The sequence below is a fragment of the Pimephales promelas genome, chromosome 8 (genome assembly GCF_988280905.1).
Source record: "Pimephales promelas chromosome 8, fPimPro1.hap1.1, whole genome shotgun sequence".
Taxonomy (NCBI): Eukaryota; Metazoa; Chordata; class Actinopteri; order Cypriniformes; family Leuciscidae; genus Pimephales; species Pimephales promelas.
This window is the reverse complement of record NC_142776.1, coordinates 5,158,202-5,167,500: the sequence shown is the minus strand read 5'-3', so window position 1 is coordinate 5,167,500 and position 9,299 is coordinate 5,158,202. Positions and strand designations below refer to the sequence as shown.

Here is a 9,299-nt window from a genome sequence, read left to right as displayed (position 1 = left end):
TGTATGGGCAGCAATATTGTTATGTTTAATGACATGAAATGAAGATGTTTGTTCTATGTTATAATTGTACTGTACAATTAAATACAATCGTTGCTGAGTCTGCAGTCTGAAAACTACCTCAGAGCATCAGTTAACTGAATGAATTGAGAATCTCACATGAAAACCCAATTACATCAGCAATTGTCATTCAAGCAGCTGATTTATGTAAATGAATGCAAAACTAAATTTATTGCAGCATAGGGCAAAGTCAGTATACATTATCAACGATTTGAGACAATAAAATAATTTAAACTTTATATAAAACTAAATGGCACTCTGTGGCGGCAGCAGGATTACGTTCAAAAGGTCACGGGCGACGTAGCCGTAAGTACAGAGTCAGTGTTTACAAGTTGAACGCATAGGTTGAACGTGCAAACTAACTCAAACGCTGTTTACAAAAAAGTAATTAAAAGGTAAAACAACGATGTCGGACGATTTTGATTCTGTACTTCCGGCTACGTCGCCCGTGACCTTTTGAACGTAATTACGTAATACGTGACGTTACAAACGCGCCTGACAGAATAGAGCAAGGCTAGCATTTGTCCTTAGAAAAGTTACATTTTTGGAATAAGTTTTGAAATAACCGATCGTTTTGCATGATAAGACCCTTATTCATCGTCTGGTGTCGTTTAAAGACATTTGAAGCTGCATCTGAAACTGTTATTAACCGTCTTTTGGACCTTGAACCGTCTGGTTCCCATGTAAGTCCATTATATGGAGAAAAATCCTGGAATGTTTTCATCAAAAACCTTAATTTCTTTTCGACTGAGGAAAGAAAAACATGAACATCTTGGATGACATGGGGGTGAGTAAATTACCAGCAAAAGTTTTTTAAGAGCCACAAACCTGTATATAAAACTCTTTTTATTCTAGATACACTAAATGCACTAGATTACAGGATATTTTAACTTGCGAATTAATATGCGGCGGTAAAACTAGTCGATCACGAGTGGCTCAACAGGTAGATCTATAGACGAACTCATCTTTCAGGCATTTGACCGAAGGGATATACACGCAGCGTGAAAAATCGAATTGCGCGAGTCTCACGCTGAACGATCGAATAACGGTCCGTGTGAAACAATCAGATCCCTGCGTGCGCCATAGGAACTGCGTCATTTAACGAGGCTTCGAGGCAGATTTTTTGCCTCAAGGAATTTTTGTAATCGAGTAACTCGAGTAACTCGAGGAATCGTTTCAACCCTAGCTTAGTGCTTGCCTAGTGCAGTGAGACGAGAAGACGCCGCACCGCGTCCGCGAGCCCTTTATATGGAAAAAATCGATTCGAGGCCGTTGAGAATAGATTTTGAATCGGCCACATTTTAAAAAACGATTAATCGAAAAATCAATTTTTTTTGCCCAGCCCTAACACACACATATATATATATATATATATATATAAAAATCACATAAAACATAAAAGCCTGCCGGAAAAGATGGGTCTTAAGGCAAGATTTAAAAACATGAATACTTTCACTGTTTCGCACATCCTGTGGCAGCAGGTTCCATAAATAAGGAGCAGCAAAACTAAAAGCCCGGGACCCCATAGAAGTAGTGCGGGTTCTAGGGAGAACAAGAGTGAGCGAGGAAGACGATCTTAAAGTCCGAGATCGAATATAGATATTAAGAAGGTCCAATAAATATGAAGGGGCAAGGTTATTGAGTGCTTTAAATGTCCGCTTTGGACAGTATTCATGTAAATTATGTCGGTTATGTCTTAAACAGTTGTGAGTGTATCGGATGTGCATCAGTGCAATTGGATCCGCATGTCATTGGAAATAATCCGACGTCTTAAAGTGAAAGTGGCAACAAACATAATGTGGTCTGTGTCCTTAATATTGATCAAGCAACCAAAGAAAAAGAGAAAAGCAATCACAGTTTGTTAATAGCTTTAGTATAATAAGGATTAATTATATTTAATTTACACAAAGAATATTTCTGCTTGAAAGAATAAAGAAGGATGTATGCATGGTTATAAAGAATGCATACTGTATATCATCCATTGAAAAGGCTGTGTTGTACTTTAGGAAAAGTGGTTTTTATTTAATTTTAAGATATTTTTTAAATCACAGTAGTTAAATCCGTATCTGTATTGCATGTTCAGACTTTTAAATCATTTATATTAATAGGTTAATAGATGTTTTCTTCGGGAGTGTATGGGTTTGTACATTTTATTCTATTCTAAATTCTAAATTAACGCATTACAATTTAACTAAACCCATTATATTTTAGTCGACTAAAATCCAATGTGATCTCATGAGAATACGTATGCATTTGTGTAAAGTGTAGTTCTATCATACGTACATATAATTACGTTTTATATGCGCAGAAACGTATAATACTGACGTATTTACAGAACTAAAATGTAAAATATTTACGTTATTGACAGCACAAAAACGTAATTTATTTACATTTGAACAAATCCACCGATGTACACATTTGTACATATCACAATTTATGCATATTAAAATCGTAGCATTATGTTTTGACTCTATTGCATTCAACTGTCTTATTCATTACGTTTTCAGTCTCATTTATTGATATAATACTCATAAATATTAACATTTTGCTCGTTTCGCCTGCATGGTGTTAAACAATACACTATAAAACCTTAAAAATACATTCTTTAACTTTACTCGTTTAACCATTTTGTAATATAGTTTATTTGCCGTGAGGCACAGAAAGTGTTTTCTCCTATAAAACAAAACATAAATTCACAAAAGACATCAATTTTATTAGTTTGATGTAATCCAAATCTTTAGAATCCATAGCCTACGTTGTTTACAAGAAAAAAATCCTAATTCAACCTTTTATCCAGTCGTGATCTTCGCCTCCATTCTCAGCAGCAACCGTACACGTCAAATCCCGCGCTGGTGATGAATTCAAATTCAAAAATCGCGCCCTTGAGAAGCGATACGTCGTGTTTTACGGCAGAGATATCAAATGGTCATTGGCTCTTCCCTGCCTCATCACAGATTGAGACATGAAGGACTGTGACGGTTGGTTTAGTTCTTTTGAAATAGTGCGAAGCTGCGAACTGAAGCCGGATGAACATTTTCATTGATTATTAATTTAAATTCTGCTCTGTACTTCATACAAAACTATTACAATGTTGCCAGAGAGGACTGCGACTGCAAAGCATCTTCATGTGAACGGCTTTTGGTAGCGGTTTTGACATTTTCGCAATAAATATATTATTGTGATTATACTTTTCTGTTAGTCACGTTTTTCTTCATAATTGTAACGTTAGTTTACGTAGTTTTAACGAATTGTTAGGGGTAGGTTTAGGGGTAGGAGTAGGATTGGTGGCTCAAAATATATTTTAATGCCATATTGTTAATACAACTGCCATTTCCCAACACATCTGTCCATTATGTTTTATCCTTTTTTTATATTCTGTATAAAATACACTGTAAAAAAATGTCTTGTCAAATTAACAGTAACTTACTGGCAACAATTATCCAGTACTTGCTGTATTTCATTCAACAATAAAATTACTTTAACACTAACTACAGTACTGTTAAGCATACTGTAAAATCAAATAACATTATTTTACTGTAATTTCTTACCATATTAAAGTACAGTATTACACTGTTAATTTTTAATAATACTGTATAGTATTATACAGTTATGAAATGTTATTGTATTTATTTGGTGCTACTGTGTAACCTGTAGAATATGTAGAAAATCCGTAGAAATAGAGTATTATTTAACAGTTAAAATAATATTTCTATGGATTTTCTACATATTCTACAGGTTGCACAGTAGCACTATAGGAAATAGAAAAAAGAACAATTGAAGCTTTAACTGCTCAAGGTTTATTGTGTATTTTCAAACACATTACATTTACATATATACATTTAAATACATGAATAAAATTAAATACATGAATAATAATAATGTAATATAATACAATTTAAATCATGCATGAAAATCATGAACAATCATGCGTTTCAATTCATGCAAAAATGATTATGAACAGGTAAAATAGAAAAGATTAAAGGGGCGCTATCTGATCAATCTATTAGAAGGGGGGGGGCTTAAACTAGATAGTCTATTGGTTTGAGATAGACTGTCTAACTGGTCAGACTGGTCTGTTGCTGATTTTAAAGGGTTTTGGGCTCCTTTATAACTAGAGGACCAGATTTGCAGGGCTGGGAGAAATGTATAACTACACTTTAACAACTACAGACCAGTGTCATTGCTCTCTCGGTTTTCTAAAATCCTTGAAAAGTTGTTTGCTCAAAAATTAATTTTTTTTTTTAGAAAAACACAAATTATTTAATGAAAAACTATATGGCTTTAGAGATAAAAAAGATTAACTGCTTTGGCATTAATTGAACTCATAGGAAAAATTACATCTGCAACTGAGGATAAAGCAATACACAGTGGAGGTCTTCATCAACTTAAGCAAAGCATTTAAAGGGTTAGTTCACCCAAAAATGAAAATTCTGTCAGTATTTACTCACCCTCATGTTGTTCAACCCCGTAAGACATTAATTCATCTTCCGAACACAAATTAAGATATTTTTTTATGAAATCTGAGAGCTGGATCACTCCTGCATACTAGTCCATAGGCTTTGGTATGATATTTTCTTTGGTATGATTGGCTTGATTTTTGTTAACGCAAATACACACAAATGTGGCATTTTCTTTTCATCCATTATCTGTTGGTCACAAAAGTACACAAACACACATTTGAAAACAAAAACAACAACATTTGAAAGACCCACAACTGTCTAGTTTGTAATGTCAAATAATGCTACAATCAAGATGAGGCTCTATAAAAGGAGTAATTAAAACAAAGAATAAGACAAACAATACGAAAACATTAAATACAGACTTACTATTTTAATTTTGCTGTTTGGCTTGATGTGGTCATCATTTATGTATCGTCCGAGATTTTCTGTAGCTTTACTGCCATCAACACTGTATGGTGAAATATTTTAAAAACACTGTATATAAACATACCATAATATGATGTAATTATACTTCATTAGAACATTCATTAATTTAATCTTACCAGTAAGATTGTCCCTGAAAGGAGTAGAAATATAAAAAAAACTGCATCTTCAGCTGAGTAGTCTTTGAGCAGGGTCTCTCCTTCAGATCCAGCCATGTGTCTTCCAACATACTCCAGTAGGAATTCTCCTGGCTCAATATGTTTTGTGGCGATTACTCCAAAACCTAATAAATTGGGTATAAATAAGTGTAAATTAAGTATGAGAAAAGATTCATAAAGTTGTTAAGGTTGTCTAAACTGTTTTAAATGGTAGCCCTGCTTGGAAAACAAATACGATATCTACATCTAAAAGTGCAAAACTACAAAACTCATATGTATCATGACACTGAATATTGATAATTTCCATTGTTAAACAGGCCCCCGGAGTCTAACTGGCAGTTACATACAAATAATATCAAGATCACTCGCACATCTACACAATGGAGTTTAATTTGGACATCAGCAGCTAGCATAAATACAGGCAGGAAAACAGATATAAATCCACCTTTAACTGATTCAATCATGTTTTTTTGTTTCTCTTGTGTTTTTTTTTAACAGCCTGTTGTTTTTAGCTACACATTTTAAACCCAACCATTCGACATTATTTAGAGACCAAACTTAGCTTTTAATTAAGTTTTGCAAAGTCATACTGATGGCAGAATTGAATGCCGTAACTTACCTTTCTCTTCACACATTAATTTTTTCTCGAATGTGTCTTTATCTTTCCCCGAAGCAATGAAGTACAAGGCTTCCTTTTCAGGAGAAACTCTTTTGGGTCTCATTTTCCTGTGAAATATAAGAACATTTTATGCAGGATATAGTGCATATGCTAAGTAAAAAAAAAAAAAAAAATAGAAAATACTCTAAAAAAAAAAACTCCTTAGAATTGTGTAGACAATAACTTATTGAAAAGATGACAATGTGGCTGATAATTTACTACATTTTTACTATACTTTTTATATCAAGTATTTTTATAAAATCATTTTAAAAAGAAACTGAATATCAATAATACCAATCTGCATGCACATTTACATTGTAAGAGGATGCAAAAACATTGTATAATGTTAGCATTTACAAATCATCATAAAATGAAGTTAGAATGTACAACTTACCTTTTACTTCGGAAATAAAAAAAGTGAGATGAGAAATGGCTCAGTGCGCTTAGGATCTTGGGATCTTGTAGGTAGATAAATCTTTAAACTATAATAGAAAGATAACTCTCCAATGTAGGAAACAATCTCGTTGAAGTCTTCTAAAGTTGTGCTCTTCCAAATGCCAAACATGAAGTGTGAATTAGGAACCTGGAATAGAGAGATATACGTTCTGCTATCGGAGCAGTGATTGGGCCATCGGATAAACCACAGTTAGCCAACATTACTATTGGTTCTGTTATGCAAATGTTTTGTGATTGAAATCAAATAGCTAGATTAACATAAGGGTAGAATCTGTTGGTAAATTAGTTTTAAATCCAGTTGTAAACATCAACTGGATCAGGAAAAAGTACTTTTCATAATTAGTATTATTTTGCATGCATTTTAAATAGAGCACAGAACACAAACCTATATCAATGGCAGATAAAACATGATAAAGTTAATAAAGGAAAAGTTCAAAAATAATATCAAACTATGGGATGGTGCAGCATTTAAAGAAAGTAGGCGATATACAATTAATTTACTATTTAAAATATTTTAAAAGACAGAAAAAAGTAATTTACCACAATGTAAAAAAATAAATAAATAAAAAATCTGCTCATTTATAAATCAAATGATGTTATAGGGATGTAGCAGATTACCATGGGCATTCATATTTTTGTTGGTTTAACTAAACCTTTATACCACATCTGAAACGAAAGCTCATATTAATAGTTCCTCTTGTTGAATCTCTCAAAAAATACATGCAGAGTCCTCAGAGTGTTTTAAGTATAGGATGACTTGTTTAAGCATGTGTATTTTTAGGTCTAAGGTAAACTTTCACAGCCTGGCCTTTGAAGCCGTTCTCCATAGAGATGCTAATGTCCTGCAGGTAGTGGGGGTTGCAGCTCAGTCCACTCAGGGACTGAAAACACAGTGAGAAAGCGTCCGATCACAGCCATTGGGATTTGTTTCAATCAGCTCTGTAATTTAGCAGAGCTGTTTACAATACAGTCAAATCACACCACATGTATTTTTACACGTTTATATATCAATGTTTATACTTAAACACATTAACATTTTCTAAGACAGCCCTTGTTTTAGCAGGTGGGGAATAAATGAAATATGATGAGTATGTCATAAATCTTGCTTTAGTAAGCAGACACTTGAGAGCTTAATGTTACTTACTCAGACTGTTAGTATTAAACAGATATGTTAGCTCAAATTCAAAAACTTATACAATTGATAATACTTGATAATACATATTTGGAATGTCTAAAACATGGATGTGGTAAATGGATCTAGGAACACAACAAAGCTAAAACCATTACTGAAACCATTTTGATTCTGTCAAAAATAATTTCTAACAATTGCACCCCTTACATGTCCAGTCAGTCCCTAATTCAATTTTTTAAGATGTTTTCAAAATATCCACAGTGTATTTTTTAATGTATGTTTGTTTTTATTTGGTGTGGCTCAGATGATGAATGGAAGTGCATGTTTATGTTATTTTTGTGTTGTTGTTTTTTTGTCCCAAAATAAGAAACCGTAAGTGAGTGCTTGTAATAACTTCCAGTTAAAAAATATTCATAATTACCGGTTGCTTACATGCGCTCCTCACAAAGATTAATACATTTTTTAGGTTAAAGAGCTAAGGATGTTAAATCCACAAATATCTTAACTGTTATCCATAAGCCAACTGCAATTAAGACATTTGATCAAGAAGTTTATGACAAAGAGAACGATATATCTAGCACAGAGAAACAACCTGTAGGAGCGGGATTTGATCAGATGTGAGTGTGAGCGGCACACAAGTGGAACGTTTGCTTGGATTGGGTCGAGCGCAATGCAATCTTTGCTCAAATGCTCTGATTGGGATTAAAGATTTTTAAATAAAATGCCATAGAGAAACAGATACCATATTATTAAGATATCCACAGAACTAACCATTTAAAAAGTAAAATTCCTGTTTTTTACATAATGAACCTAAACAAAAGTATTTTACTTTTAAAAATCCTATTTACTTTAACTTTTTTAACGTTTTACATCAACCACCAGTATGTAAACGTTGAATTAACTATAAAGTAAGGTGAAGTAAATGAGTGACAGCCCTTTTCACGTCCCTAAGTTGTGGCCAAAATGTTTTTCCAGCTTTTGCGAAGAGTAGAGCAGACAATATAATAAGTGCCGAAGCAAAAACAGTCGATACACTTGTTACAACTGAACAGGTTATTTACAAATAGTTGATGAATGAATCCGCTTAGATGAATAGCTTATTTACAACAACAATATGATTTTCTGTCTTAATTCTGCCTCTGATTGTTTCACTGCTATATCTGCTAGTGAATTGAAGCATTTAATGTAGTCTATTAACACCTGGTCTAGCGAGATAAAAACATGCAGGAAGTTACTAAACTGCAATCACCTGTGATTATCATATGTAAAGGCAAATTTACCTAGCTTGAATGTAAATCGTTAACCACACATTCCAAAAGAATAGTTTTAAGCACTATGTCAATGAAAGGATATTGCTGTTTTTTGTAACTAAAACAACTCAATTCACACTAGTGAATAGCTGCTACTATATGGCTACTTCACATCTGGGTCATTCACCCTTCTCAGTGTTTATTTTGCGATAATAGACGGCTGGATGTAGCCTACATCCCTTACTCACTTTACTAACTAACCAACAAATTATTTAAACAACAAAAAAAAAGTTAGTAAAACTTAATGTTAGTAAAAAAATAAGTGGTTGGTTCATTTTCATTAATTTGGTTAAAAAACAATATTAATAAATGGAAACTTATAAAGTGCTACCCATTTTCAATGAGGTTGTGTTTTTTAAGAGTTACTATAAACTTATAAACGGTTGTGTTTTTATGAGCTCATATGAATAAGATAAATACACTTAATTAATGTATTATAATAGCATTGGTTACTTCAGATTACTGAATGCATTAAATTACCGACATTAAAGGAATAGTTCACTTTGAAATTAATTTTTGATATGTTTTATCTTACCTCAAGGGCATCCGAGATGTAGGTGTCTTTGTTTCCACAGTATTTTCAATTTTGACATTTTTTGGTCAAACCGTTCTTGTCTATCAGTCCAACACTATCTCACGACCAAT

General features: G+C 33.0%; 1 protein-coding gene and 1 long non-coding RNA gene across 2 annotated transcripts in view; one reads left to right on the top strand and one right to left on the bottom strand.

Moving 5' to 3' along the window:
* Nucleotides 1-9,299, top strand: part of pld5 (phospholipase D family member 5) — a 60,607-nt gene that overhangs the window by 8,967 nt on the left and 42,341 nt on the right. The gene's annotated exons all lie outside the window — the stretch shown is intronic.
* On the bottom strand, nucleotides 4,339-5,901 carry LOC148977634 (uncharacterized). The gene is made up of 4 exons (XR_016169434.1): nucleotides 5,718-5,901; nucleotides 5,060-5,223; nucleotides 4,884-4,965; nucleotides 4,339-4,703 (listed from the first exon to the last, which is right to left on the bottom strand). It is a non-coding gene; the product is annotated as an uncharacterized LOC148977634 (long non-coding RNA).